The following is an 8,016-nucleotide window of genomic DNA, read 5'->3' as shown; positions in this document are numbered from 1 at the left end:
CCGCCCTCTTTCCCTCCCATCTCCTTCGGCTTCTAGCCTCCTGGCTCCGACAATGGGCTCCTCTGTGCGGCCTGGGGAGGGCGGGGGCGGCGGTGGGGGGAATTAGGGAGCGGTGAAAGGCTTGGGGTGGGGGGTGGGGGTGACCGTCGTGACTGAAGAGGGGCCGGGTCTTAGGATCAGGATCCTCCTATAGGGGCGTGCACTTCGGCAGACGTTTTCTGAGTTCTTTACTCGCTGCCCCTTCCCCTCCGCACCGCGTGTCTCCATTTTCGGCTAGCGGAGGGAAGGCATCAGACCACCCCCGCAGCGCCCCCCCCCCCCGCCCCGGGTCAGACCCCATGATTCGAAACTGGATGCCAGACCCTTCCTTCTTACGGGGTGGCGATAGAGTCTCCCAGGGTCGCTAGGGCTCATGGCGGTGAGGATGGCTATCTGACGCAGAAGACAAAGGGGGGCAGGCTAGTTAAGAAAGTTCTAGTCTCACCCATCCTCCACCGCGTCTGGATGTGAAATGAAGCCCAGGCGAGGGTTTCCCCGGGAGGGCTCGGAGGCTTAGGCAGGAACGGGAGATGCCTTGTTCCTCCTCTGAGCAGGCACCGGGAAGCCCTGCAGGGGCTGGGGGTGGGGGGGTGGCACTTCCAAAGGGTGAACATTTGAGAGGAGATCGGAAAGCCAGATAGTCCCCAGAGAGGGGCGTGTAGGCATGTGCCACTGCGGGTGGGGGCTGACGTTTGGAAAACATCCTGCCAGTGGGTGCAGCACCTGCGAGGCCAGGAGGCTGGGGCCCCTTGGCAATCGTTAGCCCCGCGGGAGAGGAGGGCGTCGCCTAGGTGATGGGCTCCTCTGTCACCTCCTCAGAACGCTAAACGCCACCCTTTCTCCACTCCACTGGGTCTGGAAAAGAAGAGAGAGAAAATGCTCATCCTTCTTGGAGACAAGAAGATCTCTCTGCTCCATAGTGTCAAAGAAAAAAAAAAATCTAGGGCGGCCAAGTCCAGTGACCATGTTCTCAGCAGAGTTAGAGGCAGGGAGCTGGAACTCTTTTTCATCAATGGGCTATGGGCCCCGGAGTCACTGAGGCTCTCTAGCCTCCTTGTAATTAGTGCTGGGGACCTGGGAGAGTGAGATTTTGCTACCCCCTGGTGTCCACTCTATAAATGCTGCCCAGTAGCTGGTTACAGAGGCCAGCACTTAGGAAACTTTCTTAGAGGATATGTTACGACTCTTACTCACTTGTTTCAAATCCAGCTAACCCATTTCAAGTGTTGAGAAAGAGTCTGAACTTTCCCTTACTGGGTCTTACATTCCTTATACTCAAGCAAATTGTTTGGGAAACAACTGGTAGAATCCAAGGTTCCTATAATTAGGAAGTGGAATATAAATTGAGCTGGCTCCAGGAGTCCATGAACTCCTGGAAAAAAAAGGAGTGGATCATTTTTTTTTCCCTATGGAGAAATGGGAGCCATTGAAAGTTTTTGAACCCGTAGGGGGATGGAGTTTGGATGCAAGGTCTGGGATCCAGTTACTCCTTTTCAGGAGTCGTTTTAATTTGTACTAAGTGAGAAAGGTTTATTAAGTAAAGTGACATGTATACTTATAATGGTTAAATACCCTCTCTCCCAGAATGCAGGTTCTTACCTAAGAGTGTGTGTGTGTCTGTTCAATAGATTGTATGTTGATGAGTGTGTTTTGGGGAGATGTGAAGGGGAGAGATTATAGGGGAGGAATTGGAGCTTGGGAACAGCCCAGGCTTAGAAGCCTTCTCTTGCATTCACAAACCGGCCTCACCATAGTTCACCGATTTCAGAGTCTTTGGAGCTTGCCAAACTCCCATTTTACAGGTGAAATTCTGACTTATTGAAGTTAAGTAACTTGCTGGAAGCTACACAGTAAGTAGAAGAGCCAGGATTTGAGCCCAGGCAGTCTGACTCCAGAGCCTTCACTCTCGGCTACTAAGTTACAGGGTTTCATCGAGGCTGTCAGAGTCCATAAAAGAAGCACTTTAAACACTACCTCACCTTTTCTACCTTTTCTACCACCTACCCATCATGTTAAAAAGCGTTTATTTTTGTAACAGCCAGTGCTGAAAGAGCTTCTAAAAGTGACAGATATGTCCCCGTGGGTCCGACAATAAAAATCTTTTTTTTCTAGACTTGTTCTAGAAGAAGTAATAGTTAAAATAATCCCCAAGAAATTTCCAACATGGTTTTGCTAGGGAAGGAGTGTTATCCAAACACGAGAGAAGGTGGGTGGAAGAAACATTTGGATCTGTAATGTTTTTTACCTGGTTTCTGTGCACCAAGAGATGCAATTGCTATTCCGTGTAGGGCTGGGGCTGTAGGCTGCTCACTATTGGTCCACTTGGAGCATAGCAGTGACCAGGACCCCGCTTTGGTCCCATGCCTCAAGGCAAGGGGAATTAATGAAGGACCACAAAGGAGAGTTTTAGAGACAGGAAGGGATGGACTTGAGAGAACATGTTCTTGTTACCTGTGTCTTCCAAGGAAACTGGGGCCAAAGCCTTAGTTATTTATAGGATAAGAAATCTGTGCAGTATTATACAGTAATATATGTTAATTCTATTTTTTGTTGAATCCCCCCCTTAGTTTTGGCTTTATTTTATTGGTAATCTTCCTTTAAAAGTGTTCAGTTGTTATCTGAGCTACGTGTCATCAGAGTCCACACTGCCACCACCATCTTGCCTGTGGTGGTGTATGAGTTTCCATACTGGTTTCTCTACTCTACTCTTACCTCCTAAGAAGCTGCACCCTCCCCAGAGCGTCTTCTAAAAACTCCAGTCAGGGATGCCTGGGTAGCTCCGTCGGTTGAGAGTCTGACTCTTGATTTCGGCTCAGGTCATGATCTCGGGGTCATGGGATCGAGCCCTGCGTTGGGGTCCGCGCTCAGTGGGGAGCCTGCCTGAGGGTCTCTCTCCCTTTCTCTCTCCCTCTGCCCCTCCTCTCGCACCTGTGCTCTCGTTTTCTAAAAATAAATAAGTAAATCTTAAAACAGCCACGACAAACTCCAGTCAGATCCCCTGCCTATCTCTCCAGCCCGTTCTCTCAGCCCCCCCCTTAGGCGGGAAGCCACTACCGGCCTTCTTTCAGTTCTTTAAGCATACCTTGCTTATTCCTAATTTGGGGACTTCTTCTTCTCTTTTCCTTCCACCTGGATGCTCCCTTTCACAATTCTAGGGGCTGACTCTCATCCTTCGGGATTTTACTAAAGTGTTGTATTTTCAAATGTCTTCCATGACCACCTGATCTAAAGTGGTCTCTCACCCATCGTCCCTCCTAATGATGTTATTTTGTTTTGTTGTCTTCATAGATTTATCTCTATTTGATTATGTACTTGTTTAGTTATGTCCTGTCTCTCATAATAGGCCCGCCCACGCCACCATATATCATTTGAAAATAAGCTCCATGAAGATGAGGACCTTTGTCTATTTCATCACTGCTGTATCCTAGATAAAGTCTGACCAGGTCCCAAAAGATATCCCTAATCCAGCTGAAAACTGTAAGGGAAGCAGAAACCCCCATAGAACAGGAACAGTGGTGGGAAGAAGTGAGAGGTGGAAACTAGGAGCAAGTGGGGCCTGATGCCTGGGGTCTGCTGCTTAGCTTTGCTTTCTTCCTGGACTTAGCCCTCACAAGTTCTTTGGTTGCGGTTGATATTTGCATGTGGAAAATACACAGGACAGAATTAAAACCAAATGTGGGGTGCAGCCACTGTGGAACACAGTATGGAGGTCCAATTAAGAATAAAATTACCAGGGGCGCCTGGGTGGCTCAGTCGTTAAGCGTCTGCCTTCAGCTCGGGTCATGATCCCGGGGTCCTGGGATCGAGCCCCGCATCAGGCTCCCTGCTCAGCGGGAGGCCTGCTCCTCCCTCTCCCGCTACCCCTGCTTGTGTTCCCTCTCTCGCTGTGTCTTTCTCTGTCAAATAAATAAATAAAACCTTAAAAAAAAAAAAAGAATAGAATTACCATATGATCCAGCAATTCCATTTCTGGGTATTTCTTTGACGAAAACAAAAACACAAATTCGAAAAGATATCTGTGCCCCTACGTTCATTGTAGTGTTATTTACAAGAGCCAGGGTATAGAAACAACCGAAGTGTCCATCAAATGCACAAATGAATAAAGGAAACGTGGCATGTGGGTATATAAACGATATATTATTCAGTCATAAAAAATGAAATCTTGCCATTTGCTATAACACGGATGGACCTTGGGGGCATTATGCTAAGTGAAATAAGTCAGAGATAGACAAATACCATATGATCTCACTTATACGTGGAATCTAAAATACACACACACACACAGGAGCACACACGAGAACAGACTGGTGGTTGCCAGAGGTGGGGGGTGGGCAAAATGGGTGAAGGGGGTCAAAAGGTACAAACCAAAAGGTACATGCTTCCAGTGCAGCATGGTGACTATGGTTAATAATACTATATAGCATATTTGAAAGTTGATAAGAGCAGATCTTAAAAGTTCTCACCACAAGAAAAAAAATTTGTACCATTTCTGGTGGCGATTGTGAACTAGACTTGTGATCATTTTGCAATAAATACAAGTATGGGATCATTATGTTGTGTACCTGAAACTAATATAATGTTGTATGTCATTTATACTTCAATTTAAAAAAAGAAACCAAAGGTGGAATGTCATCTGGATCCGTTGTAGTTTCACTGGGGGGCTAGGTGAATCTGGAGGAGGCATGGTTTGGAGAGGATGTTCTGGAAGGTTTCCAAAATCACTTGCAGACTTTATTGGTGGGCCAGGCCAGAGATTCTTTTACATAGTTGTAGTTCATTTGAAAACACAGTTTTATATTCTGGTTTCTTCACAGAGCATTGCCCGTCCACATTCCCATACATCAATATACTTTTTGTACATTTGTCTTCAGCTGGAGTGGTAGCTCAGTTAAATCACTAAGCACTTGCCCGTCATCTGTTTAGTCGCTCTCAATTTTGAGGAGTTCGTATTATTTCTCACTTTTCTCCGTTACACAGAGTGTTAACAGATACGCATACATTTATTCCTCCCCAATTTGAATTATTTCCATTTAGCATATTTTGCCAAGTGGAATTATTGGATCAAAGAGTAGGAGCCATTTTATAGCTCTTGTTATTGTCTGGCGAGGCAGTCTTTGGAGGGCAAGGGTCACGAAACTCCCTTAAAACACTTAAGAGATTGAGTGTGAAGAAGCATTGGATTTATTCTGAATGGCTCACAGTGACTGGGCATCGGCGAGTTGCTGCAGTGACAGAGATGTAGATTAGTTTCTATATAGGGCAATTTGGAATATTTAGAGCTGCCAGAAAATGGCGCAGGCTGCCTCCACAGGTAGAGATTCCTCCTTTCCGGGAAATTTTAAGCATGAGAGAGTTTTTAAAAAATTGTTTTATAAGCTTTCCAGATTTGCAGTCTGTGTATTTTCCTAGCCCCTTTCCTTTGCTCTGAAAACAAAGTTCGTTAAACAAACACTTATGAAGGCCTAACGTGTGCCAGGGATGTCTAGAGGCAGCTGGAACCCTCACTGGCAGCCTCCCAGCAGAGTCCTCCAGGAGCCCGCAATCTGGGAATTACAACAGCATGACGTCAGGCTTCTACCCCACCCCCAACTTCAGAACTGCTAAGCATGTGGGTTCAAATTTGTCTCCAGTTCCTTGACATCTCCTGTTCTGTGCTCATTGTCTACTTCCAGGTCTCTGCCCATATGCCACCCATTCTTAAGACCTCTTATTCCAGAACTTTCTCTCTATGCTGTGCCATGCCTCCCAATGCTCCCAAGCCAAACCCAGTACCTAAGTTGATTCTAAGTAATTGTTACGTTGTCTTGTTTTTTTTATTCTGCCAAAGGATATTTGTATTTAAAATTAGGTTTTTTTTTTTTTTTTTAATGTGGAGGTTTTGTCCCCAGAGTACCTGTAATTGTTGGAATATAGTAGTCCTAATTCCACTAATATAACTTCACCTCCTCACCATGAACATACTGGGTGTTTCTCTCTCTCTCTCTTCCAGGCAAACAGCCTGATTTACTGAAGGAACCAGTTGCTTAACAATCTGTTGGTTTGGGGTTTTGTTTTTTTAAAAGTCACCTACCTAGTAAAATGTAGTTTTAAAACTGCAGACTTGGCCAGGGAGGAAAAGCCCCTATTGGCGATGAAGACTCAGCCATAGTCCCTGAGTTTGACTTTTTCTTGGAGGGTATTTTGCTGAATTTCTCTGCCAATGCCACACTGGCCTTGCGGAAGTCCTGCTCCCCTTTCGCAGTTTCTCCAGAATGCAAGTCAGCGGAATGACCCACCCGGAGACAGCACAAGGCAGAGGCAGGAGGGCAGTGAGGAGAGACACGGTTCCGGGTTCAGCGCTGGGGCCACCACTGCGGCAGGAGGCCTTGAGCTTGAGCCTGGGCCACTGTGTCGTCATCAGTGACCACCTTCCTTCTGAGGGCTCAGTAAAATCAGCAAATGTGGGAACACCAGCAAATACAATCACCAAAGCTCACTGTTCATTGTGTCGATGCAAACAGTGCAGAGAACCGGCTGGTCTTGTAGTGTCAATGTGAATTTTTTAAAATGTCCTTTTGGTTCCCAGAAAAAATATTCAGAGGGCTACCTTGATTTTTTAAGAATTTTGAATTTATGTTCCCTATATGAAAGATGCAAATCAGAAGCCCAGTTCTTCCCTAAGGCTTGATGGGTTTTTAAAATTTTATGTATGTATGTATGTATTAAGTAAACTCTACCCCCAATGTGGGGCTTGAACTCACAATCCCAAGATCAAGAGTTTCATGTTCTACCAACTGAGCCAGTCAGGCGCCCCTTTAGGCTTTTACGTTTAACTTACAAACAAGTACATTTTAATAATCACTTAAAGGATTGTATTTGATGACGATTTGGTACTATTTATAAATGTAGTTAATAAGACTATTTTAAACATTAAAAAATATATTTTATACATTTGACATATTCCATGTCCTTATGAAGTAATCTGACAAACCAACAAAGCATTCCTGAATACCTAAAACACTAAAATCTAAACAATTTATAAATATGGTGATTCAATTCTTGTTTCCTTCAATGTTCCCAAACTAATTTTATTTTATTATTTTTATTTTTTTCCCAAAGCCCACTTTATTGTTTTTTTGTTTTTTTTTCCCAAAGCCCACTTTAAAGGAAAGTTCTACTTCAAATCACACATCTAGAGTGCCTGAGTGGCTCAGTTGGTTAAGCGTCTGTCTTTGGCTCAGGTCATGATCCCAGGGGCCTGGGATCGAGCCCCGCATCAAGCCCCGCATCAAGCCCCGCATCAAGCCCCGCATCAAGCCCCGCATTGAGCCCTACATGGGGCTTCCTGCTGCCTGGGGAGCCTGCTTCTCCCTCTCCCTCTGCCTGCAGCTCCCCCTGCTTGTGCACGTGCCTCTCTCTCTCTCTGTCAAATAAATAAATAAAATCTAAAAACAAAACAAATCACACATCTAAACCAATTACACATTTTATTTTTTTTTAAGGTTTTATTCATTTATTTGAGAGAGAGAGAGAGGGACAGGGAGCAGGAGCAAGGGGAGGGGCAAAAGGAGAAAAAGACTCCCCGCAGAGCAGGGAGCCCGATGCGGGGCTCCACCCCAGGACCCTGGATCATGACCTGAGCCAAAGGCAGACACTTAACCGACTGAGCCACCCAGGTGCCCCCCCAATTACACATTTTAAATTAGAATTGTAAGGCCAATTAATTAACAGATGAAAAATTTTTTAAAATACTGCAAATACCTAAAATACCAAATACGCACAAATTTCTTAATACAACATATTAATGCTATGTGTTTGATTGTTTTAAATATTTCTATCCTTAATTTAAAATTTTCTGGATGTTAGGGCGCCTGGGTGGCTCAGTTGGTTGAGCGACTGCCTTCGGCTCAGGTCATGATCCTGGAGTCCCGGGATCGAGTCCCGTGTCGGGCTCCCTGCTCGGCGGGGAGTCTGCTTCTCCCTCTGACCCTCCTCCTT

General features: G+C 45.4%; 1 protein-coding gene across 9 annotated transcripts in view; it reads left to right on the top strand.

Moving 5' to 3' along the window:
• RNASE13 (ribonuclease A family member 13 (inactive)) overlaps positions 1-8,016 on the top strand; it is a 120,104-nt gene that overhangs the window by 83,120 nt on the left and 28,968 nt on the right. The window lies entirely within an intron of this gene.

This window comes from Mirounga angustirostris, unplaced genomic scaffold (genome assembly GCF_029215605.1).
Source record: "Mirounga angustirostris isolate CCGP_5_RB_7025 unplaced genomic scaffold, mMirAng1.0.hap1 SCAF_9, whole genome shotgun sequence".
In the NCBI taxonomy this organism is placed as follows: Eukaryota; Metazoa; Chordata; class Mammalia; order Carnivora; family Phocidae; genus Mirounga; species Mirounga angustirostris.
This window is presented reverse-complemented; position numbering and strand designations above follow the sequence as displayed.